We start from the raw sequence: 27208 nt of genomic DNA on the forward strand, positions 1-27208 counted from the left end.
TTCTATGTTTGCTCAGCCCTGAGTGGGCTACACAGATGCTGAATGAAGAACTATTGATTGATTGACAAACTGAGGATTATTTTCTACTTACTCAGAATGCTACAACCTAGTTCATCAATGAGCTCAAGACTTAAATGTCTGGTCTAAGAGCCATTAGGTCTACCCTGCCTCTCATTTTTCCCTCCCCGGTATGTTGACTTTTTAGAAAGCTATGACTGTGTGGAGAGTTTCTTATTGGATATGTGATCATGTGGGGAATGTTATGTAAAGTATATGATTGTTTAACCACTCAGCTGTACACCTGAAACCTATACAAAATAAAGTTGAAAGGGAAAATAACCGTCAGCTGCGAAGGAGGGTGGGGGAGGGACCTGTTACAGCAAAAAGCATGTGATTGGTTGCATTAGACCACTCAAGTGGAAGCACTGGGGTGTACTGGAAAGAACACAGGCTCGGAGGCCAACAGACCCAGGTTCAGAGCTTTATACATGAGCTGTAAGTTGTGTATTCTTTAGAAAAGTTACTTAAAATTACTAGGAATTTATTACCTCTGCAAAATGGGATACTTGCTCCTGTAGTTGTTGTAAGAACTGTAGAAAATTCTACCAAGATGCTCAATAAGAGATAGATGTTATAATATCAGCAGAACCGCTTCATGTTGGAAATAAGAGTCCGTTTGAGAAGCTAGCTGGGTAGTTTACATACAGGGTATAAGCACCACCTAGTGGTTTGCCACTGCCTGATTTTCTTTACAGAATTTTTTCTTCCCCTAGTGCAGTGGTCCCCAACCTTTTTTGGGCAAGGACCAGTTTAATGTCAGAAAATATTTTCACGGACCGGCCTTTAGGGTGGGATGGATAAATGTATCACGTGACCGAGACAAGCGTCAAGAGTGAGTCTTAGACGGATGTAACAGAGGGAATCTGGTCATTTTAAAAAAATAAAACATCATTCAGACTTAAGTATAAATAAAACGGAAATAATGTAAGTTATTTATTCTTTCTCTGCAGACCGGTACCAAATGGCCCACGGACTGGTACCGGTCTGTGGCCCATGGGTTGGGGACCACTGCCCTAGTGCACATCTCTGATGGCCATTTGATTGATTTATTGATTTGACTCAACAAGTATTTACTGCGTGCCTGGCACTGATTTGGCTGCGGAAGCTGCAACAGTGAACAAGATAGACGTGGGCCTGCCTTTAGGGAGTCTACGGGCAGGCAGGAGTGGCAGACATGAAATAATTTCCCAAATAAACTTAGAATTCAAACTCTGAAAAGCAATATGAAGGAGTACAGGATCCTGTGAGTGAGTAAAAAGACTTCCCTGGGGAAGTGACATCAAAGGTAAGAAGAGAACATCAGGCATGCACCAGCCCCCCAGCCGCATCTTCTGGAAACTTCAAGTCCCGTTTAGGATCAGGATCCTGCCAGTCCATCGAGCACTTCAACCTTAAACTGTGGCCTCTGTTGTCAGGCATTTAGTATCTCTCACATTCCCCTCTACAAAAGTCCCCATGCATATACAGTGTGTTCGTAAAGTCATGGTGCACTTTTGATGGGTCACAGGAAAGCAACAAAAGACGATAGAAATGTGAAATCAGCACTAAATAAAAGGAAAACTCTCCCAGTTTCATACCTATTCAGTGCAGTTCGATGTGGGCTCACACACAGATTTTTTTAGGGTTCTTTAGGTAGCTATCCCGTATAGCCTCTACAGACTCGTCACTGACTGATGGCCTACCAGAACGGGGTTTCTCCACCAAACTGCCTGTTTCCTTCAACTGCTTATCCCACCGAGTAATGTTATTCCTATGTGGTGGCGTTTCATTATAAACACGTCAATATTCACGTTGCACTTTGGTCACGGATTCGAACTTAGCCACAGAACACACTGAACTTTCTTCTGTACCGTCCACATCTCGACTGGCATGGCCGTGGGCTGCTCCGCTGTATACACGGTGTTACGTCATCATCTGCACATGCACACATGCTGCCACATCATCCTACAGAAACTGGGAAGGGTTTTCCTTTTATTTGGTGCAGATTTCACATTTCTATCGTCTTTTGTTGCTTTCCTGTGACCCATCAAAAGAGCACCATGACTTTACGGACACACTGTATTATCACTGATCTCAGATAATCCTTTTACAGATGATATTCAGAGAAGTTACATAACTTACACAAAATGACAGAGGCAAGATTCATGCCCAGGTCTTTCTGCCTTCAAAGTCTATGTTCTTGCTTCAACCCATGCTGTCTCCCCCAGTGCCAAGCCCAGATCTCTTTATTCTGCCGCTTGCATTTGGCTGAAAAGAAACCATTAGAAGTGTTTGAGAAGATTGAAAGTGCGGAAGGAAAATAATAGCTTCGTGGGTCATCTGTGAAGGGCGGAGAGGAAACTGCTGACTTTGCTGGTTATGCTCCATCAGCGTGTGTTAGAAAAATAAACCCGAGAGAGCTCCTCCATCAGGACAGAAAGTCTACCTAATAATAATTTCATATGCCCTTATGATTTAAAATGTGATGCAGCTGTTGCTAAATTAAAGTGATTTGAGGACTAATTTGGAGAAAAGAAGTTATTCTACGAAGATCCACAGGAAGATGCAAGGGTTACCAAGCACCAAGACTAAAACCTCCTTGGTCAGAAAATGGCTGCAGGCCTGTGCAGTGGGTAGGGTGACCAACGGTCCTGGTTTGCACAGGACTGAGAGATTTCCCATAACTCAGGACTTTCGGCTTTAAAACTGGGACTTTCCTGGGCAAACCATGATGTTAGATACCCTAGAAATGGGTCAGAGTAGGAGGTCTGATACACCCATGGAAGTTAAGCTGTGGCAGTTTTTGAAACCTGGGTTCCGGTGGCAGGCTTGGTCATAGACCAAGCAGAAAAGGTGGGACAAGGTAAGGTACCTTTCTGGAGAGTCCCTGGATTACTGTCCCAGAGCCCCTGCTATAGGACCTGAGGGCAGAACTGGCTCCAGGACCTAAGGGCAGGCCTGAGGGAGGTCTTGGGTAGAGGACAGATAGGGCAGCAGAGTCAGGCTGGTCTGCCCCTTAGTTTCCTCATCTGTAAAATGCAATAACAGCATCTACCTCCTAAGACTGAGGGTGAACTATATGAGTTAATATGTGAAAAGTGCTCAGCACAGTGACTTGCCCCAAAGAATACATAAAGTGTCACCACGTAATTCTCAGGATGAGAAACTTTTGTGTCGCCCTGGATAAATCACCTTCTATAGCTGTTTCCTCATCATTTTAAAGTGGAAATCAAAAGCTCTGCCAAAGCTTTCAGAAGAAACAGAACAGGGCACAACCAACAGGAAGTGAAGAGCAGTTAGGAATGGATGCTCTGGAATCCAACCACTTGGGTAACATCCAGCTCTAGCATTTAGATGTTCATTTATTATTTAGCAAACATGCGCAGGCCGGACACTGTTCTGAGAACTTGGCACACATTGGCTCACTCAGTTCTCCTAGCAGTCTTTACCAGGTGGGTATTTTAATTAGTCAGCCACTTACAGATGAGGCACAGAAAGGTTAAAACTTGCTCAGTTCTGCCTGACCTGTGGTGGCGCAGTGGATAAAGCATCGACCTGGAATGCTGAGGTCGCTGGTTCAAAACCCTGGGCTTGCCGGGTCAAGGCACATATGGGAGTTGATACTTCCTGCTCCTCCCTCCCCCTTCTCTCTCTCTCTCTCTCTCTCTCTCTCTCTCTCTCTCTCTCACTCTCTCTCCTCTCTAAAAATTAATAAAGAAAAAAAATTAAAAAAAAAAAACTTGCTCAGTTCTCACAAGGAGCCCCCGAACCTTGGGCAAGTTTGTGGATATCTCTGTTCCCTAGCTCCCATGGAAAAGTGGGGATATAAAGTATTGACATTACCTCATAGGGTTGTTACATGGATAAGATGAGAGAATCTATACAAAGCCCTTAGCAAAGCGTCTAGAACAGGGGTAGTCAACTTTTTTATACCTACCACCCACTTTTGTATCTCTGTTAGTAGTAAAATTTTCTAACTGCCCACTGGTTCCACGGTAATGGTGATTTATAAAGTAGGGAAGTAACTTTACTTCATAAAATTTATAAAGCAGAGTTACAGCAAGTTAAAGCATATAATAATAATTACTTACCAAGTACTTTATGTCAGATTTTTGCTAAGTTTGGCAGAATAAATCTTTATAAAACAACTTACTATAGTTAAATCTATCTTTTTATTTACACTTTGGTTGCTCTGCTGCTGTCCACCATGAAAGCTGGAACACGCACTAGTGGGCGGTAGGGACCAGGTTGACTACCACTGGTCTAGAACATAGTAAGTGCTGGATAATTAAACACAACATTCCTTATTTAATTGGAACGACAATTCATACATTATTTGCTATAATTATCAAAAATATAACTGGCATGTTGTGACGAGAGGGGGCTGCGGTGATTCGTGTAATCAGGAATTTCAACCTCGAGAACCGGGCGGAACGGGAAATCAGCAACATGAAGCCCTCTCCCACGCCCAGGTACCCCTCCACCAAGAGCCTCCTGCAAGAGCAGACGAGAAGTCATCCACATATTAGGGGGAAATTGATAGAAAAGATGACAAACTGCTGTCGTTACTTAAAGATGTATATGTTGATTCCAAAGATCCTGTGTCTTCGGTGCAGGTGAAAGATGCTGGCATACCTCAAGAGGCAAAGTAGTTCAGATTGCCAAAAGGCCATCACTTTGACCTAAATATTGAGAACATTCCCAAAGGCAAAATTTCCATTGACGAGGCATTGACACTTCTCAATAACCATAAGCTTTATCCAGATACATGGACTTCTAAGAAAATAGCAGAAGAATACCATCTAGAACAGAAAGATGTAAATGCCCTTCTCAAATATTTTGTTACTTTTGAAGTCAAAGTCTTTCCTCCTGAAGACAAGAAAGCAATACAATCAGAATAAAATTAAAAAATATATATATATATAACTGGCAGTTTAAGGAAATGGCCAAATGAGTAAAGTAGTAAAAGTCTGGGATGGGGCAGGGTACATAAAACACCCTGAACTTAGGAACTGGGGGCAGACCTAAAGATCTCATTTGCATGAGAGACCTTCTAGGCCTTTAGGGAAAAACGGTGAAGAGCACTTTAAGGGTCCATAATTGGTCCTAAAACTCAGGGCTTTACTTTTCTGAACTACGAGAGACAATTAACAAGCCCTCGCCTCCGGGAAGAAGTCCTCAGAAGCCCCGATGGGAAAGTTGAGGCACTGGAGAAGCCCACTCCTGGGCGTGGGGCCGCGAGGCTGCGGTGGCCCCCAGTGCTGTCTGTTCTTCCTCTGGCTGCAGAAAGCCTGGATGGGGCAGGCTCCAGTGCATGTTCCACATTTCTGCCATGACAGCCCTCTGGCTTGCCAACTCAAAACCACTGTTGTCCTGGCATTATCTCTCTGGCTTCATCCATTTGGACTCTCAACTTCGATTCACTTCACTCAGCCTTCTTCCTTCTCCTGCTCTATTTTTGATTGTGCCCTCCACTGCCAGGCAAGGCACACCACTCTATGTGCCCTAGGTGGAGGGACCTTGGGGGCACAGAGCATTGGACAGCGCTGCGTGAGGTGAAGGGAATCTCTCTGGCAAGGGATGTGGCAACGATGCTCACAAACGGCGCTAGACTTCCGGCCAAGTCCAAAGACCTCACCCCAAGTTCTGTTAATCTACATTTTGGAAACCTAGTAAGAGTTGTAATTAGCAGCAGGAAGAGAACAAGAACCCTTCTGCAGGTCGAGCTGCAAGAGCAGTAAACACTGAATGAACACTGGCTGTCCAGCCAGGCCACAATCCCTTTCCTCCACCCTCATTTCTGAAAAAGGGGCTGGAGCCATGCTCTTGGGTGCAGGTAATTATTGCAGACTGCACTGCTTTGCCTCCAAATGAGTTTTTCATCTCTCCTGAGCCCTTTTGGAAGGATGGCTGGATTGAAAGGTACTTGGTTTTCCTATTTCTCCTCTGGATGCTGCCCTTCTCAAATTATTGGCATCCAGTATTGGCAAATTCTATCTCTCCCCTTTAAGTGGACGCTATGCACAGCCGTGGCCAGTGCCTCGGGCCCCCTTGTCTGTGAGGAGGATTTGGGTGATGGCTGCAGCCACCTTGCTGCCTGGCCTTTCAGCCCTGGTTTCCGGAGTGTTGGGTTGTGGGTGGGATGCTGCAGAATGCAGCACCACAACGGGGAGACTCCCCTGCAATGGGAAGGTGGAGGTTTCTGTGGGAGGAACCAAGCACCTGGGAAGCCTGGTGGTCAGAGGCCATTGAATTGTTTTCCACACACTGATGTTTTTTTCTGGGGAAACTCAGCTAAAGTCATCACGTGTCTCTAGGGTTCTGCTAAGAAAGCTTCCGAAACTGGAACTGGGCTTCAACTGGGCTTGAAGGATGAGTCACACAGAGAGCACTCAGGTCTCCTTTACTGTTCCAAGTGATTCTTCAGTCCAATTTTACATTTTAGCAACACTTTGCCATGAACATTCTGTTTTGTTCCACAGATCCTGTATGACATAGCACGATAATGAAGTCTTTGTATTTCCTATTGCTGTTAGAAAAAGACCAAATTAATTTTTTATTTTTTTTTACAGAGAAAGACTCAGAGAGAGGGATAGACAGGGACAGACAGACAGGAATGAAGAGAGATGAGAAGCATCAATCATTAGTTTTTCGTTGCAACACCTTAGTTGTTCACTGATTGCTTCCTCATATGTGCCTTAACCATGGGCCTTCAGCAGACCGAGCAACCCCGTGCTTGAACCAGCGACCTTGAGTCCAAGCTGGTGAGCTTTGCTCAAACCAGATAAGCCTGAGCTCAAGCTGGCAACCTCAGGGTCTTGAGCCTGGGTTCTCCGCATCCCAGTTCGATGCTCTATCCACTGCGCCACTGCCTGGTCAGGCCCAGATTAATATTTTTAAGACACTTTTGTATTTGCTTTAATGTATGCTGTATGTGACAATGCCTATTACACAAATCAAGTAGTCTGCTTTCCACTGCCCAGTGTCTCTGACAGAGGTGCTGTAAGCAGCAGCACAACACATAACACAGTTTTTAGAACCACTGATTTGGTGGCTGGGTTATGAAGCTGGTAAGCCCCTCTCTGCCCATGCCACCCAAGACTGACCATCCTCAGCTCACGGTGCTGCAGAGGTGCGATGTGTCTCTCCTCGATGTGTCTCTCCTCGGCCTTCCCAGGAGCCCCCACCTTTCTGACATGCCCATTCCTGCCCTGGGAACTGATATGAAGTCCCTGCTTGCTGTTCTCCTCGGATCCGTGGGCTGTGCAGTCGTCACTGGCCTCCTTGCTTAGTCCGACCTCTACGGATGGTGTTCTGAGTACCCACTAGAGAAGGGAGCCTTGTTAGTCATTTCCTGTGGTCACTGTCATCTTCCCTTCCTTCTCTGAGAACTCTCCTCCTTGAGCACATTTCTTTTTTTAACTGTGAAAAGAGTCTCCTCTGACCTTCCATCTGGAGATCTTTCCTCCTCAATAAACCCACACCCACCCGCCTCGTCAGCCCTCGCTCTCAGGGTCCTTCCCACAGTATCTGTCACACCACCACTGACTTATCTGAGCTGGCCAGGACATTTCCATTTCCATTCATGGATATGAGGTGAGTCAGTCAATGAAATTAGGTGTGAACTTAATGCACTTTTGTTTATTGTGAGTTTAAAGGGCGGAGAGGAGAAAACCCCGCTGAGGGAATGGAAAGGAAGCAGTGTTTATGGAGCCCTTGGAGTGCTCGAGAGAGATGCCTCATGCACACTACCATTTATCTTTCCAGTGGTCTTGGGAAGTGTCATTTATCCAATTTTACAGAGGAAGAAATGCATATTTGCATACAAAGTACCAGGGTTGGTAAACAGAGAAGGCAGTCGCTAGTTCACTCTCATTAAGTATAAAACTTAGTGAACACTTCCTAGATGATTCAACCCTTAAAAAAAAAAAAGGTGGGAGACTGCATGAAGTGTGCCATCTATGAGCTGTGTGATATGGGGCAAGTCAATGAAGTTCTCTGGGCTATAGTTTGAACATTCATAAAATCAAGGATCTGCCATCCAAGAGCTTCTGACCTAGTTGTTAATTACCCTTGTTCTCCAAGAAGGACTTCCTCCTGCCCAGCGCAAATCTCTCAAGAACCTGCCTCACACTAACATGAAAGAAATGATCAGTACTTAAGGGGCCTTAGTCAGGAACACATCAGGTTAGTCCAGCCTTTTTCCAGCAAGGCAGCAGTTATAGAGCCGTGCTCTAACTTTCCCAAATCAGGACCTGTGAGATGGAGAAACATCGGGAGCACTAAACAGTTTCTGCATCACTCAGATCTCTACGTCCCTGCTCCTCCACACCTGCCCCCACAGCTGGAGCCAGTGTGCCTCACCCCTGCCATCCTTCCCTCTGCGGCCCGTGTGCTCTCCCACTGCTGTTGCCAGCACCGCAGGAAGGGCCACTTCCCACCGCGCTTTATCCTGGGCTACCCAGCCAAGACAAACAGACCGAACTTGCACGGCCTCCCCTGCACCCTGGGAGAGCACTGCCCATGTGGAGGAAATAAGGAATATTTATAAGAAACAATAAAATCTACATCAGCATGTGCACCTTGAAATTCTAGGAACCAGGAACTGGAAGGCCGTTTTCTGGCCCTCTGTGCAATTTGTACTCAACTAGCCTAGATAAGGGGGAAGGCTCACACACATACACATGTACATGCATGTACACACATACACATATATGTGTATATATGCATGTATATATACTGACTCTCTCTTTGGGGTTTGCTAAGTCTCTTATATGACGCATCAACAGCCCTAGGAAACTGTACTTATGAACTCTTCATTCCGCTAGAGCTTGCCAGCATTCCAGAGTCAAGGCAAGACTTTTAAATAGCTGTGGACTAGATTTTGACCTCAGAGCACAAATCGGACAAAGATGCCAGGGAAGCTGAGTTTAAGAGGGAAGCTACCCCTGCCCCCCTAACCCCATGTCCCTCTCTCCTTCCCAGCTCCCCAAACCCACCTCCAACACCCACACCAAAAAAGCATTATGTCCCAGAATGAGCAGCGGGTATAAGATTGTGGTTGAAGCTGCGTGTGTGTGTGTGTGTGTGTGTGTGTGTGTGTGTGTGTGTGTGTGTGTGTGTGTGTGTATTGTGCCCAGTACTTGATTTGGAGATGACCACCAGAGGCAGTGTTATAATACTTTCAGTCAAGTTTTCTTTGGCACGCGCCTGCATCTCACAGCTTATTCTCTTTGTTCCCATCCCAGCCCTCCTCGGGCACCTATCCAAGCTGCTCTGTGCAGTTCAACTAGATTTATAGAACACTCCTCCGCTCAGCACTGCGCTGAGGAATCCAGAGTCAGCTGGTACCTGGTCTGTTGCAAGCTCTGTGACCTTGAGCTTCGCAAGTGACTTTTGTTCTTGCTCTACCTTAGAGAATCTGAAATGATGCAAGAAAAATGATGAGGAACTCATGCTCAAACAAAAAGCCCAAGCTTCTTATCAAAAGACTGGCAAATAAACTATATCTATATGTTTTAAGTTAAGACACTTCAGGTTGGTGTTTCATTGTCTTATCAGCTCTAACCCATTTTTTCAAGTAACTGATCAACAATAGTTCTAATTACATTAGATGAGACCATCTATGATGATATCTTAATTTTTATATTTATGAATGTCCACAATTGGAACAGGTCTAAGGAAACACTGCTGGAGCCAAAGGGAGGCCAATGTGAAGGGGTGGAGTTTGGGTGGGGCTTGAGCCAGGCTGATTGCCACCAGGAAGGACCAGGCTGGGGAAAAACACAGGGCATGGACTCACGTCTGGCCATAGGGCCAGGGTCTGTGTCAGGACGGAGACAGAGTTGGCTAAAGCACAGGACTTGTGAGAGAGTAAACAATAGGACATGGGATTGTATAGGTAGAATAGAAAAGAGAAAAAATTTTTTACTATGCACCAGTTAATGCATCACATGATTTCACATACTATTTATAAATTTACTTAATCCAAATATGCCTGGGAGTAGGCGGTGCTGGGATTCCGTGGCCTCTAACTAGGTCCATTAAAGAAGCTAACTTATTTGCTTAATCTCAAACAGCTAGTTAGTGGTAAAAGCTAGATTCTAATCCTCCTTTTCTATCTCCAGATCCTATGATAGCTTTTTTTTATTTTACCTCTCCTACCTAGTTTCTACCATGTTAACTTTCTAAAAATATTATATGAAATGGATTACATTGCAAATGAATAGGAATAACATAAGTGCTTTGTTAAGAATAAAATAAGCACTTGTGAACCCACTGCCCACCTTTGGTAATAGAATATTACCAATATTATTGAAGCCCTCATATGTCCTTCCCATCCCGGCCCCAGAGGTAACCACAATCTTCAAAGGTGTGCCAATAATCCTTTTGCTTCCTAGAATTTCACCACGTGTATTTTCTGTGTAATTTCTATTTGCCCCTCCAGAATCCATTCTCATCTTTTCCATCCTGCCCTGTTCCCAACCAGGGCTCCCCTGCTCCCTGGCTTCCCAATGGGTTTGGCCCAAGTGAAGCATGGACAGGAGATCTGAGGATGAGGAGAATGAGGTCAGGGTGTGTGCTCCTGTGCCCTCTCCCTGCTGGGTCACCCGCCGTAAATTGGTTGCTATCCTCTGTCAAAGGCAGAGCCCCCTCCATGCAGCTGTTCCCTTTCCGCCATCTCCTTGTTCCTTCAGGCCTGGGGATGGTAAAGCTTCTAGAATGTTTTGTTAGCCATAGGACATTGTACCATTCTTTGCTGGTTCCCAAAAATCTAGTATTTCTCAATCTTTTCATGATCACTTCCTACTAAGTAGCCTTTTCAGATTTTTTCCCCTACTCATCTTCCCCACCATGAGATTTTAATACCACAGACAGACTGCTGTACAACTTTTTAATGCTTTTTACATGAAAATAATATTTTTGTCCCCAAGAACCAATTTTCACCCCCTTGGGGGTAATACTGCCCTAAATGAGAATGCATGCCCTAACTAAACTCTAAACTCACATTTTTTTTTGAGAGAGAGAGAGAAAGAGAAGAAGGGAGAAAGAGAGAAAAGCATCAACTTGTTATTCCACTTATACTATTGATTGCTTCTCATATATGCCTTGACTGGGGTTTGAACCAGCCACCTCAAGGGTCAAGCAGGCAACTCTGGGATCAAGCTGGCGACCCCAGGATAGAACCGATGATCTTGGTCCTCTGGGCCAATGATCCATCTACTGCACCAATTGGCCAAAACTAAACTCACATTTTTGTAAAGCATGTCTTTAATGTAGTCCTCCAGCCCACTGGGAACTACCAATATTGTGTGGAAAAAACTTGCTCAAGACACAAACTGTTGTTAAAAGAAGAGGGAGAGGCAGTCAAGAGAGACTAACCTCCTGAGTCTCCTTCTCCCAGAGCTTTTATTGTTCAGGAGCAGAACAAAGGTAACAGGATTGCAGGGGAGGGAGATCAGGTGAGAAGGGGAAAGAATGACTAATGTACTTCTTGTTGAAATGGAAAAAGGGCTAGTTTTGGTCAGTACATTCTTTTTCTTTTGCTAATTAACAAGCACAAAGGAAGGGGCAATCTATAAACCTCTGTGCTAATTTCCTAAGGCCCATTTACATACATTCCCTTGTGTTTCACAAAGGTCACTCACTCACACAGCTTCTTGGTGTTTGCATCCAAGAAACCTATTTCCCTGTGCTTGCAGCAGGGGATTATATTCTCATCACCATTCACACTCAGGGCTTTTTAACTAAAGTTCCTTAATCCAAGTTATAGAGGGTCCAAGATCAGATAGGTGATTCCCTACACTTCAATAAGCTATCATAACAACTCAGTTTATATGTGCCATATCTTTTCTGCCAGAGCATGGTCTAAAATACATCTGTGACCCTGACAATATATTTTTAGTTTTTCTAGGTTTTGATCTTTACATAAATGAAACAGTATATTTTTCTTTGTCTTGTTTTTCTCAGTATTACTTTGTGAGATTCAACCATCTCAATGTGTGTAGCAGTTGTTCATTTTCACTGCTGTATAGCATTGCAGTGAACCATTATATCAAATTTTTTTAAGACTTTATTTATTTATTTAGAGAGACAAGAAAGAGAGAGAGAGAAGGGAGAAGGATCAGGAAGCATCAACTCCCATGTGTGCCTTGACCAGGCAAGCCCAGGGTTTCGAACTGGCAACCTCAGCATTCCAGATCGATGCTTTAGCCACTGCAACACCACAGGTCAGCCCAGCAAAATTTACACGTTCATTTAGTGTTGATAGATATTAAGGTTGGCTATTCTAAACATGTGGTTTGAAACATTCTTGTGCATATCTCTTGTGTGGGTATGATTATGGATATGGATATAGATAATCTAGGGCAGGGGTCCCCAAACATTTTACACAGGGGGCCAGTTCACTGTCCCTCAGACCTTTGGAGGGCCACCACATACAATGCTCCTCTCACTGACCACCAATGAAAGAGGTGCCCCTTCCAGAAGTGCGGCGGGGGCCGGATAAATGGCCGTAGTTTGGGGACGCCTGATCTAGGGTATAGAGTAGCTGGGTTACAGGATGTGCCTACCTTGCCCCTTACCAGGAAATGCTGAGTTGTTTTCCTGTACCTGCACCAATTTATACTCACACTGATAAGGTATGAGAGTTCTAGTTTCTCCACATTCTTTCCAACATTTGTTATTGTTAGACTTTAAAATGTTTGCTGACCTGATGAGTATGAAATAAGGAAGGATCTCATTGCCAAGCAAATGAAATGTTGAGCATCTTTTCACTCATTCATTGTCCATTGTGTTTCCTTTCTGTGGATGACTGTTTATGTATTTTGTCTGTTTTTATATTGGGGTGATTCTCTTTATTTTTGATTCTTTGGTGTCCTTCATATATTCTGAATGCTAATCCTTTACTAGTTACATATGTGGCAAATACTTTTCTGAAACTGTATTATTGTCTTTTTGCTCTCTTTAAGGTGAATTCTGATGAATATAAGTTTCAGTTTTAATGTAGAAAAATGTATTGATCATTTCCTTTATGGTGTGTGCCTTTTGTGACTTATATGAGATACTCTTTCCTGTCCTGAGTTGATAAACTTATCTTTTAAAAGATTTTTTAACTGTGCCTTTCACATTTAAATTTTTATTCTATGTATTTTTTGTATATGGTAGGGATCCATTTTTTTCTCCCATATTAATTGAAACCAATTTCCTAGTACCACTTTTTGAATAGACCCTCATCTTCCTTCTCTACCTTTAGTGCCTTCTCTGTCATATAGTTACGTGTGTGTGGATCTCTTTTTGGATTCCTTCTCATATTCCATTGGTCTATTAATATAGTCCTGCACCAATAGCACAGTTAAAATTTCTATGGCTTATTGATGTCTTGATATCTGGTAAGATGTGGTACTTTTCTTTTTAGAAGTGTCTTGTTTATTCTTTGCTCTTGGATCTTTCCTGTAAAAAAATTTTAATGGTTCATTGGGTTTCAAAAAGAACCTCTCCGCCAGGCAGTGTCATGGATTAAACAGCAGGGAGGGGAGGGCCGCTCAGGGCGGAGGAGGTGATGAGAGCTGGTGCCAGTGACCAGAGCATGTCTGAAGTCCCAGAGCCGAGGCTTCTGGGAGCCAGAACCAGACCACCTGGTATGCGGAAGCTTAGCCGATGTCAGAAAGTGGCATGAGGCTACCTCTGCCTGTTTTTATCAGCTCAGTGGCCCAGGGGCATTGCAAAGATACCAATCCTCTATCATAAGCCTGCTTTGGGGAGGTTTATTTAGGAACTGAAATTATTTATTCAGAAAATGAGAAAAATGAGCAGTGACTTCATTGTTGAGCACTGTTCTAGCCTACGTAGATAAGTGAAAATGGAAAATGAGGCCAGAGTTGGGCATTTGGCTCAAAGGCACCCGCTAGTCTCCTAGCGAGGGAAACCCAGACAAACCCACAGCACTCGCCGGCTTTCTCCCAGAGAGAATGGAGCTGGTTCCAGTCAAATCCATGTCCATTGCTAGTAGTTGTGTCTGTTTATTGGATTTGCTGACACTTATTAAGCATTTACTTCGGAGCTGGCTCTCTGCTAGTCACTTCCCATGTACTAATTCATCTAAATTCAGCCCTCCCAAACCAAATCAACTCAGAGAATGTATCCAGCTGATGAGTGATCAGTCAAATGGCGGGAAGCCGAAGAATTCCCCTTATGTACAGACCTTGGCAACCGCTCCTCCAACTGAGCTTCTGAACATTTTCCTGGTTGATCTTGTTTATCTGCTCAAATGAGAAAACGAACAGCCAGCAGTCAGGTTATGCGGTTTAAGAACAAAAGGAAATGGGACCACAGGGACCACATTTTCTCTGTTGGGGGCAGGCAGAAGGAAGGGATGAGCAGGGGGAGAGGTGGTTTTGAAACAGACTGCCCGGAGGACCCTCCACAAAGGCTGTGTGGACAAAACTTGGCCAGGAAGTCCACAGTCTCCGATGCCAACTATTGGCATCAGGGGTTTTCCAACAAGAAGGCAGTGCCTCAAATCCTCTGTGGAGCAAGACAGGCTATAAATAGATCTATAATTTTTTTAACTAGAAGGCAACAGGCTTAGCACAGCTATTCTTCCCTTTGGTTCTCCTCCCTGCGTCTCTTTGCCTATTATATCCCTGCTACCAGGCAGACCCACCTGCCTCGCAGCCAATCCGCTGCCGGAGCCTCAGGAGAGCGAGGATGGAAGCTGGCTTCTATTGCAACTCCAGATTGTGACCTTGCTTGTGGAAAAGAGTAAATCTTCCTATCTTCTCTGGCTAATTGGGCAGGAGGTAGGGGAGACAAGAATTTATTATCCAATTTGCCACCTGCTGACTAGAACACTAATGCATCCATTTTAGAGGCAGGCTCTTGTTTTAGTGACAGGCTGAGGAGAAAAAGGACATAGACTGGATTTCTGGGACAGGTAGTGAGGACATGCTGTGGGGCTTTTAACAACAAGGTCAAAAGACTGGTATTTTATAGGTGGCCAAGTTATATGTAGCTTGGTGTGTGTGTGTTTGTGTGTGTGTGTGAGAGAGAGAGAGAGAGAGAGAGATTGATTTCATCTCTTCTGACAGATCTGAAGGCATTTGAGCATACAAGGACTTAGAAATTATTTAGGCCAGTGCTTCTCAGACTTGGCTGTACATCACAATCACCTGGAGGTTTGCCAGCAGAATGCTCAGTCCCACTCCCAGACTTTCTGATTCAGTAGTTTGGGGATGGGGCCTGAGGATTTAAATTTCTCATAACTTACCAAGTGATGCTGATGCTGCCAGTCTGAGGACCACACTTTGAGAACTACTGATTTAAGTCAACCTCCTGATTTCACAGATGAGGAAACTGAAGGCCAACATTTAGTGAAAGCACACGTCCAAGGCCCCACAACTAGTTATTGGTTAAAGCCAGACTAGAACAGAGATTCCTGATTCCTAATCTGGTGCTTTTTCTACCATTTCAGGTTGGTGGATGGCCAGAGTGCCAGGGAGGTGCTATCCTAATAATAAACATGTTATCCTTTATGGCTGAAGACTACAATCTACATTGTTTTCTCTTCCTCCGCCTTCCCCAGTCCAACATCATTGACCCTGCTGGTTCGTACATAAATGGCTCAGCCCAGCCCATCACCCCATCATCCAATGGAATTTAGGAGCAGGTCTTCTTCCCATAGCCAGGTGCCCATTCCCAAATGTCAGATGCCTATTTTATATTTCCTTCATATCCTTGCTGATAAATGAACTAAAAGATCTGGGGCCTCTTCAGTGACCAGAGGTCATACATATTGGTGCTGAGATATAGCTCTTTCTACCTGGATGTTCACTAGAGCTTTTGACCTTGCTGTCTGATATTTATTCTGCCTAGCACCTAAGTTTTCTTCTGAAGCTGGAGCTCCACCCTGAATGACCATCTAGTGGAGGGGGGACTGTACTTCTGTTGGTCCCATTCCTGGGCTGGAGAGTTGGCCTAAAATCTGGTGGCTGGATCCTGCAGCCCATGGGCAAACCTCCTACACTTATATCTGCCCACCCTGAGGCTTTCTGAGAACTGACTGCCTCTTGAATTCTTTAAGGCTGCACTCTGGTTGCCAAATTGGAAACCCCAAGCTGGACTGGTAAGAAATCAAAACTAAGATTTTCATGGCCCTGGGATGCTCAACTACCCATCACTGGGCATCCAGAGCCAACCTCTGCATTGGATCAGTTCCCCAGCCCCCATTCACCCTAGTCACATTCCCTCATTTGCCGTGAGATCCAGTACAGAGAGATCCTAAATGGGGCAAACACTTTCAGTTTTTCTCCAGAACGGAAGACCCATCCACATAGTACCTTAAAGGCCCCTTTCATATGAAGGTGATGCGCCAAAGGCATAGTCTGGAATGAGACAAAGAATTGGCTAAATTATTTTGCAAAAAGAATTGCTAGGTCCTAGAGGTGAGGGAGCAGATACACAGAGGGTCTTAGATAATGCTGGAGTAGTATGAATGGCAAAACAAAAAGCTGAGACTCAGGAGAAAAGTAGCCAGTAAGAGATTCCCTACGTGGCGTGAACTTCTGCTGTTCATTTTTTTATTTATCTGCTGTGCGACCATCTGACCTCCTCTTTGCTCCAAATCTTGCTATACCTGTACAGCTTCTGTGGCAGTGACATGCAGCATGAGAAAGCAGGACAGTGTACAAAAGTATGGCCTGCTCCCCTCCCCTTTGCTGAGTCCTGTGCAGCTAGCAGCATTCTCTCTCAATTCTAGGCTGTCATCTCCTAGTTCCAGGTGGTCAACACCAGAGGGGTGAGCAGCGACTAAGCGTGGGGGTGGGAGAAGCAGGGAGGAGTGTCTGACCCAGAAACAACTGCCAGGCAGACGACTCAGGCAAGGATATGAAACATTCTCCGTGTTTGCCAAACACACTGGAGGCCTCAAAGGCAACGCTTAGATGATGGTGCTGGGATTCGACGTCACTATACTCTAAGAGAACTAGCATGATATGAGGCACACTAGATTTTCTTTCATTTGGATCCAATTAACTTGGAATCTGTGTTCCCTCGGTCAGAAGGTTGAGCAAAATTCTCTTTTCTTTGCCTATGAAGAAACAAATCAGAAATAGAGACAAGATGGTAGGGAAAATGTTTAGCCTTTGCAAAGGAATAATTTAGTAATTCTTGCCTTCTAAGTGTTTATTGCTCTACAAAAAAAATAATTTACAATAAAGGTGTTGACAATAAAAGGGTTTATGGTTTTAGAGGAAAATAGTATTTATAATCCTTGATGCTTTTTTTTTTTTTTACAAATTGGTTTGAGGTGCATTCCAAACCTCTTCTTAACTACTTTTTCCCTTTTATTTCTCTCAAGCAGACCTTGTTTGGTGAGGAGACGATATGGAGAGCCAGGTTGCCATTTTTATAGAGACTTCCCAAAGCACCCTGGAGTGGGACAGCTTCCTTTCTCCTCTCCAAAGACATGTCAGTCATCAGGGCTGGTGGCGGGCAGGATATTGCAGTGGGAACAGAAAGAAAGGAGAGGACAAGGTTCTTGTTGAAACCATTCCCTTTCTTTTCTTTGTTCTTTGTCCAAGATCTGCTGGAAAGTCTCTCAGAGCACACCTTGGTCCTTTTCCTGAGAAAGCCAAACTTGGGAGTGACTAGAAGGCCTAATTGTGCCTCTGTGGAATCCAAATTCTGGAAGGAGACAAAGAGGTCTGGAGGCCTCTGACTGGAGAGCCTGATGGATTAAATCGAAGCCTAGAGCAGTCCCAAAAAGCTGTCAGGGTGCCCGGGCAATGTGGAGCCGATCTGGACAATGCATACCAGATGGTTCGCCTTCCTTCCTTGGGTTTGGGACCAGTTGGAGCTCCCGGGCGGTCTCCCAAGATAGACCCCCAGAGAGCTCTGGGCAACCGTCCAGTGGGAGGGACGAGGCTCAGGACGCCTGTGGCAGGCTCGGGATTAGAGGAAGGGCCCCCTCCTTTATGTGAAGCATCTGGATATTATTTTTCAGGCTATTAAAAACACTAACTCTACTCTGGTAAATACAGCCAATTCATTAAAAAAGAAGAAGAAGAAGCGCTCAGGGGCAATTCCAGGCCAAGCAGTTGCCCCAAAACAGATCCAAATAATTTGGGGCTATACTATATGGTGAAGCTCAGAGAAGGGTTCCAACATTCTCTAACAGGCGTCCAAACACCACCCCCGTGCCCACCTCCCAACTCCACCAGCTTACGGGCAATGATGTCACCCACTGACCACAAAGACTATTTTGCTTTTTTGTTTTTGTTTTATTTTAGCTTGTGCAAAATGTACAAGACAGATGTAGAAAATCTTCCACATTCAAGGCTTTCCAACTAGTTTACAGAAAAAAAGCATGAGTTAGAGAGAAGGGTAGGAACCGAGAGAAGGAGGAAACTCGATGGATGAGCCACTTGACAGTTCCCAGTGGACTCCATGGTCTGTGAATTAGCTTTGGGTGTGACTGAATTTTTTACTCTGAAGAAAAGGCTTATTTGCCTGTGGTCCTGCTGCAGCCATGTGGTTGGATGGTAATCTGAGGCCAGTCAGCTAACAGGAGCTCCTTCTCTCAGAAGCCTGGGGAGAAGACAGGAGGTGAAGAATCCCTGTGTGTGTCCCAGGCTGGACGCGAGTGAAGCAGTCCCTGCTCTGGGGAAACCCTGGCAAACAAGACAGCAGGTCCCAGTGCCGGGGAGCTTCTGGCTTACTAGAAAAGAATTATCACAGGGCAACATATGCTAAACCATTCCAAAGGAAATGAGTCCAACGCTGAGGGGACACACACAGCACAGGAGTGAACAGAACATGCTGGGGTCATCTGGAAGAAAAGCTGCTGAAAGGGAGTATCCTTTTCAATCCAATAGTCAGGCACACAGGAAGCCCAGGGACAGGTCCTGCCCAAGCACTCCAGTGTCTGTGCCGTTGCTTTTGGAACTGTGCTTTACCCAAACTATTTTGAACACATTTCTAGAAGGTTAAGTATTAGAGAATTAAAATCTGACACATCCAATTAATCCTGCAAAGTCACCTTGTTTGAGGCGTGGAAATGTCATATATATGAACTACCTCTCGTGGTAAAAATGTGCTTCCTAAAATTTTTAGCATAATCTACACTAGGAGAAGATAACATCCAGTACATAAATCTACTGTGAATATATATCATTATACAAAACGTGTTATGATTGATCAAATACATAAATCTATATATTGTGAGCTTCTGGGGACACAGCCCTACAGAGCATATCCATATGCTCCTCACTACTCTGTCTTACTACATCCTCAGGAGTCAGACAAGAGGATCCTTAGCCATATTACTCAGAGACCTCATTTGACCCTGGTCCACCTGGCTGCCTCAGCATGCAAATCTATAACCTGAGGCTCAGACCCTCACCTGTCCTGACAGGGCTTTTCTGGGCAGCTGAACAACACCCAGCTGTATTCCAGGACGTTATTAATTATTGTTGGTGTGGCTCACAGAGCTCTGCTGTGCAATCCCAGTCCTGTTAATAGCTCCGCGCTGGGCTCTGTGCTTGTCTTCTTGGAGTTGAACCTCAGGCCTAACTTTATCTTCTTTTACAAAACAAGGACATTGACAGGCTCTCAAATGCCATAAACAATAATTTTCTGAAACTCATCCATCTTGTGGTAGCTGACACATGTCATGAGCACCCAGCCAGTCCTTCTGGAATAATATTGATGTAAGTGAAAGGCACACAAGGAAATGACAAGTATTTTTACCTCCAGATTTAAATAGGGGTGTTTGACATCGCTTCCCAGACCTAGAGACTTACATAGTGGAGAACTGCCCTGGGCCGAATGTTTCTTGCTTACTTGAATTATCAGAGAAACTTTCTCAAGGGTCCACAAGTGTTGCTCTAATTCTTCACAGGAAGCAATGTTAGCTTTCATCATGTCCATACCTGGTAACCAGCAGCACTGCTCTTTGGCATGGTGGTAGTTTCCCATTATAGTTGGACTTCTCTCCCTTTTTTTTTTTTTTTTTTTTTTTTTTTTGTATTTTTCTGAAGCTGGAAACGGGGAGAGACAGTCAGACAGACTCCCACATGCGCCCGACCGGGATCCACCCGGCACGCCCACCAGGGGGCAATGCTCTGAGCCAACCGGCCAGGGCCTTCTCTCCCTTTTTGACTCATGCTTCTCAATGTCAGCTTGAATGAAGGAGCTCAGAATTTTCCTTACCAGACATACCTGAGACATGCCTCCAATCGGTTTGCCTAAGGGAACAGAAGCAATGGGTGCAGGGCATCTCTGCCCAGCTCCAATTGCATGACCACCCAGGCCTCATTTCCTTTCCTAAAACTGCCCATAAGCTCAATTTGAGGTGGAGGTTCCTGTATTTGCTTAGGAGGACGTCTTGGAGACTACTCCACGGTGAAAACCAGAGTCCGTGAAGCTTGGCTCTATAGGGATTTGGTCTAGATGTTCTAGAATAACTCACTGCACAGAGGGAAATGAGCTCATCGGGTCATGGACCTGGCAGATGGCAATGACTCGGGTCAGGAGTGCCAAGGAAAACTCCCCAGAAGATTGCTACTCCTCCCTGTGGCGTTGGTGGCAGTGCCGCTTAGGTGGGTCTGTCCACTGGTAGCTTTCTCATACCCACTGAGTATATACACCAAAAGAAGCCGCATCCCCTGAAATCTGCATAGGGGATGTCTTGGCAGGCATCTGACCTGATCTGAGTTGGCAGAGAAGACTCCGTCAAACCAAACATCACCGGGGGAATGTGGGGCTGTTCCTAGACTCTGACTCTGTAGAGTCCACTCTGGGACCAGAGGCTGAGGAAAGTTGGCTGAGAACAGCAAGACTCATCCAAGAAGTAGGATGGAGGCACACCCATCCTGCCCTGGTGGCTGGCTGCCAAAGAAGATTGGCTCCAGGGAAGTCACTGGCAAAGAAAGGAATACTTCTCCCTGCTCTGCATCAGAAACCTGTGCATGGGTCATGAGCTGCTGGGACAAGGGCACGGTGTACAATTGGAAGGACACCAGAGGTTTTTGCAATCTGATGATATTCCTGAGGCTAATGAATTCTTGCGTCTGATCTCCTGCTTCCAGGAGGCTTCCTCCTCTGGCTTCTCTCGGATGTGGTGATGGGAGTTTAATTTGATATTGAGCAGCTATTTCCATATGGTCTGTCCATGCCTCCATCTGAGAGAATTTGTTGGATTCTTACTTGGCCCAGGTGATCACAGTCTAGGCTTCCCCCACTCCCGAGCTTCTTTCACATGTGAGAAATGAGATTACCCTGCCGTGAGTATTTTAGGAAGAAAGTACACAGATTTGTTGTTACCCCGAGTATCTCAATTTACTTTAATTCATAGCAATTTTTGTTAGGGGGAAAAGATACAGCAGTTTTCCTTTTCCAAAAGTTTTCCTTCTGATTGTTCATTTCTTGCTTGTAACTGTCAGAACCATGTCTAGACTAAACAAATAACCTTCTTTGGACAACTGAAAACAACACAGTCCTATAGTGATTCAATTAAGGGAGTCCAGAAAATTGGTGACAAAACTGATGTCTGGTCTCCTGATTCCCATTCTGGGGTTCTTTTACCGGTCTTTCTTATTTCATTTATTCAGTGTAGCAACTAAAATGAAAAAGTGCCTACTACATGCTATGGAAGAAACAGCTTTCTAGCCTTATCTCCCACAGCCCACCAACACAAACCATCTGCCCGCCACACAAGAATAGCTGGTGTTTTCAGCCTCTGCACCCTTGCGCCTGCCATGTGACTTGCTTGAACTACTTTCCTCCAATTCTCTGCTTAATGAAACTTAATCATCCTTTAAGCCCAAGCACAACTGTCGTCTCCCATCTTTCTCTCCTGATTATTGCAGCAGGAAGTAATTTCTTGCTGGGGATGAAGTTAATTTTTACAAGGCAACTTTGATCCACCATATACTGCTTCGGTTTATAATATTTTGCATGTGAATTTTATCTCCCCAAGTAAACTGTGAGCCTAAAGGAGGAAGAAACTATGTTTCACACATCTTAGTGTTCCCCACGGAGTCTTATTTATAATACGACTCAATATTTATCAACTAAGCAGAGACAGGGGGAGGCTAAGTGGCTTTTCTAAAGTTTCACTGTCCTTAGGTTTTAATTCAGAACTCCAGAATATGATCTCCACCAAGTCATGCTGAAACAATGAGTTTTCACTGTGATTAGCCTCTTCGTAGGTCAGAAATGTTTGAAAATAGGCTTTTTCATAAAGCTCAGTCTAATACAATGCATATTGAGCTGTTCAGAAAAATTAGATTAGTTTAAATGGTTGGGCTTGAAAAACTGAAATTCCTGTGCTGTTGGCCAGCGTGAATGAGTAGCCCTCTCCTAGGGATGCTTCCTCCTTTCATAAACATGAATTGATTCTCATCATGAGTCAGTGTAATAACAAAGTGTGGTGGTCATTAAGGTGCCTTCATAGACCAAACAAAGAGAAGGATTAGAGAATGACCCAGTGTTTTCTTCCTTCAATCATCTATGCACTATTTCCATCAGCACTGAGTAAGCACACTCTGTTAGCCCACACTCAGTCAGATAATATTATGGATACAAAAGTAATACAAAATCTCTACCCTCATGGGATGCCAATCTGGTGACTATCTGTGCCTACTGCTATAGTAGTAGCAGCACTCTTCCATTTTGTTTTATCTGGAGAGTTGAATAAAGGGTGGAACTCCAGGCATCATTCTGTACATGAAATGTATACTCATTCTGCATACTGAATAAGTATATTGAAATGTAATGAAATATATACTGAAATACAATGAAAAAATATACCAAATGTAATGAAATAGAGATGATCATGCTTACTAATACCCTTTCAGGAAGTTTCTTGGGGAGGCTCCAAAGAGAGTTGCTCAAGTAACAACAAAAGTTCACTCACCTGCCTTCAAAGAGGTAGAATGTGGTTAACTACCGAGGTCTCCTCCTGAGAAGAGGGCACAAGTTGGGGTCAGAACTACATTGTTCAAGCCAACAGGGAAGAGACTGATCCTACCCTCTTTCCCCCTTGGTTCACAGGCTGTCTTTAAATAAATATTAAGCACATATTTAAAGAATATGGGTTTGAAGCAATACCAAATTGGCCTATTAATGCAGCTGCCTGTCTTGGTCTAGCCTTCTTCATCTGTGTCATTTTACTTATCAAAGGTAATGAACCATTTCTTGGGCAATAGCAGAAGCCACAGTGGAACTCAGGAGTCTTAACTCAGTCTTACATCCTACACATTAACACCCGATTGCTATTAGCAATACATTCCATTTGTTTATTTATTAATGACAATTATCTGCATTGCTCAAATGACTTCCTCATCCAAATTAAATATTAAGATATTAAGTCAACAACATCAGTTTTCTAGAGACCACACCTCTCTGAAGTGCAAGAGGGATTCAACAAATTAAGCAAAGATCAACAGTCAACTATCTACTAGGTACTGTGCTACGTGCTGGATGTCACAGTAGGTAAGACCTAGTATGATTCATTCAGAAGATTACTCTCATAGACAAACTAAGAAATGTTTTTGTAAAAGGATAAAAATAAATACATTATCTTTCCCCCCCCAAGTGAGAAGAGGGGAGATAGAGAGACAGACTTCCACATGCACCTCGACTAGAGTCCACCTGGCAACCCCCATCTGGGGCTGATGCTCTGCCCATCTGGGGCCATGCTCACATGAGCTATTTTTAGCACCTGAGGCAGAGGCTCAACAGAACCATCCTCAGTGTCCAGGCCAATGAGCTTGAACCAGTCAAGCCATGGCTGCGGGAGGGGACGGGTGGGAGGAAGGAAGGAAGAAAAACAGATAGATGGTAGCTTCTCCTGTGTGCTCTGACTGAGATTCGAACCCAGGACATCCTCATGCTGGGCTGATACTCTACCACTGAGCCAACCAGCCAAGGTCAATAAATACATCATTTAAAAAAATTATAATAGATATATCTTAAATAGTAGTACTTAAACTCCTATAGCATTTATTTTGTCCATGTCTTTAGCACATCTTGGTATGACAAATTTATAACCCAAAGAGTAAAGTTGAATTTCCTCTTACATCTTCTAAAATTACTTCTTTCAAAGTATAGGTGCTCTTCCCCCCCTTTGATTGTAGTGTTGGATAATCTGGTGACTCATTCCTGATTACACAGTATACAAACTTCATATTTTCATAAAATTAGTCATGTTTTGGTTCAATTTTCTTTCCAAAGAGCTTTACTCACTACAGTAAGCCACCAGTCCTCAAGTCATTTCTGAGGCCTTTCTGGACATTTTCTAGTTCTTCATGTTTGTTTTGATGTGTGTATGGTTTCCAAAAGAGTAGACAATAAGCATGTAAGGTGTAGACTACCATGATTCTTACATATATCTAGGTTGATATCTACAGAAGTCCTGAATAACAAACAAGTCAGTATTTCATACAATCATTTGTCATCAAGCTATGTTTTTATTCAGACACTTTCATGCTGTTTTGAACTTCCTTACTGCAAAAACAAATGAACGAAACAGCCCTACTATAGCAAATACCTGTCTAGGATATCCCTTTAAAACTCCTTGCCTGCTACTGTGTTCTCTTCCCCAATTTTGGTTTTCTTTTCTTTTCTTTTTGGTTTTTTTTTAATTTTTCTGAAGCTGGAAACGGGAAGAGACAGTCAGACAGACTCCCGCATGCACCCAACCGGGATCCACCCGGCACGCCCACCAGGGGGCGATGCTCTGCCCCTCCGGGCGTCGCTCTGCCACGACCAGAGCCACTCTAGCGCCTGGGGCAGAGGTCAAGGAGCCATCCCCAGCGCCCGGGCCATCTTTTGCTCCAATGGAGCCTTGGCTGCGGGAGGGGAAGAGAGAGACAGAGAGGAAGGAGAGGGGGAGGGGTGGAGAAGCAGATGGGCGCTTCTCCTGTGTGCCCTGGCCGGGAATCGAACCCGGGACTTCCGCATACCAGGCCGACGCTCTACCACTGAGCCAACTGGCCAGGGCCCCTAATTTTGGTTTTCTATACACACTTGAGCACTCATCTACGTGCTCAGAATAAAAGAAAAACATGTAAAAACCAAACCAACCAAACAAACATATCCCTCCTTTACTCCTGCAATATTCCAAACAACAAACCCTTTTCTATTCCCTACATACTTCATTTTCTCTTAACTCTGTCTACTCCTTCACTACACTCTGTGTGTTTTTCTGGCCTCTAGGGGCTCTTTCTCATCTTTTTTTCACAAGATAAAATTTAAAAACACAAAAAAGGAAAGACTTCTCATTCTCCAGCTAATGTGTAGCCAATGCAGTGAGGAGAAAATAGGTCTCTTAAGCCAAATAAACTTGAGCAATTAACAACACTGTCTTCCATGCACAGAACTTAAAAACACAGTTTTTGATACTTAATACTTCATGACTGCCAATTGGGATACTTGCATTTAGGTAATAATTAACTGCTTTAAAACTATACTCCAATGTTGTGCAGTCTAATTTTAAAGTAGTTAATATTTTTGATGGATGGATGGGAATCATGTGATAGACTGATAAGGAATGGATGGAATGGATGGTTGTAATACTCCCTCTGGGACCTTAGAGATAGTCTGTGGGCCAGTATTCTGTGGAATTAATACAACTATGGCAGCAATATACATTTAAATAAATGAATTAATTCTAGAAACTGATGCTTTTTTAATGTTTCCTTGTAATATCTTCAAAATGGCAGCACTGTACTCATTCACTCAGGAAAAGGTGTTTTTGTTTTTAAAACACTGATGAAAATTGGTAGGATAAGCGCTCCAGGGTCTCTTCAATCTTTGCCTAATTGATCCGTTCTGAGTACTTTTCATCTGAGAATCATCATTGGCTTCAGAACTCCCCAAAGAAAGCCTCTACTGAGTTTTCATTCTGAGTTTTCTAGTGGCAGGTTCAATGACACAGGTCTGCATGAAGATGTAGGTGGATCGTCACCTTTACAAGATCAGACCACTGAGTAGGCGGCATATTTTGGTAAATTGGGAGCAGATATAAAATTCATAGGGACAAATATTGACCCAAGTATAAGAAAGGAGATTGCTGAATCTAGTATTTTAAAATACGTAATTATTCAATGACTAGGAACTTTGCCCATTAGTCTGGAAAGAGAAGTCAAAACAGAATATTTTCTGTTTCTACCTTAAATATCTGTACTAGATGACCAGCGTATGTCTATGTGAGTCGTTCATTTTAGAGGTGTTGGATTCATTTTCACAGTAGAGACATAAGCTAACTAAGATCTCCTAAAAAGCTAGTTTCCTTTGAGAACCTAACTTCAAGTCCTTATCCGAAGCTGCCTGTTGTTAATGAGAAGTCTGTTGAAATAGAAGAATAAAAAACCACTGTCTTTCCCAGCTGCTTTATTTTTTGAAGAAACCTGGGGGAAAAAAACCCAAAACACCAGAAATGGGACCTATGGTTTGAGAGATGCCCTAATAAACTCCTCCAATATATTTATATTCAAACTTGACTCTGCAGATCTTCAGTTTCTGTTTCAAAGATGCTGTGGTAACGGAAGGACTCATATGCATCTTCTTCCTGATTGGGCTTCTGAAAGTCAGTATGTTCCCCCATCCTCCAGCTGCATGAATCATCTCAGAGCAGCCCATAAACATTTTGTGAAGGTTCTACAGAATTTAAAGTCCCACCAGCTCTTATTTTCAAAGCTCTTTGATACCTAGTCACAGCCATTTGGTTCAGAATAAAAATACATAGGATGCATAGCCTCTTCCTAGAACATTCATTATTTTCCTTTTGCTGTTTAGGAATAGCAATATTTTAATTTAAAGCAAATGTTCACGGTAAGCACCTCATTTTCCAGGTAGTTTGGCAATATATACCAAAATTTTAAATTAGGAAGGGGTTCTGGGAAGACAGAAGGGGTGGCAGATAGCTTTGGATCTCTCTGAATCCCTTCATGAAAACAGAGTGCATAGTAAAACTGAAAGACCCTTGAAATATTTACAGAAAAATCTAGGTGACAAAGTGTCATCATGAACTTCAAAATACAAGCAGAACAGAATAGACATAAGACCTGCATGTTATCAGTACTTATGCAGAAAGAAGTGAAGGGAAGGAATAGTATATCCAAAAGATTTGAGAACAGTAAAGCTCAAAAACATCCACTGAAATATT

At 43.8% G+C, this 27208-nt stretch overlaps 1 non-coding gene and 1 pseudogene across 1 annotated transcript; one reads left to right on the forward strand and one right to left on the reverse strand.

Moving 5' to 3' along the window:
* The first annotated feature begins 1021 nt into the window (after positions 1 to 1021).
* On the forward strand, positions 1022 to 4940 carry LOC136329829 (NADH dehydrogenase [ubiquinone] 1 alpha subcomplex assembly factor 4-like; annotated as a pseudogene).
* A 20026-nt stretch (positions 4941 to 24966) lies between these two features.
* TRNAT-GGU (transfer RNA threonine (anticodon GGU)) lies at positions 24967 to 25042 on the reverse strand. Its single transcript has one exon. It is a non-coding gene; the product is annotated as a tRNA-Thr (tRNA).
* Positions 25043 to 27208: the final 2166 nt, after the last annotated feature.

Source organism: Saccopteryx bilineata, chromosome 3 (assembly GCF_036850765.1).
Source record: "Saccopteryx bilineata isolate mSacBil1 chromosome 3, mSacBil1_pri_phased_curated, whole genome shotgun sequence".
Lineage (NCBI taxonomy): Eukaryota > Metazoa > Chordata > Mammalia > Chiroptera > Emballonuridae > Saccopteryx > Saccopteryx bilineata.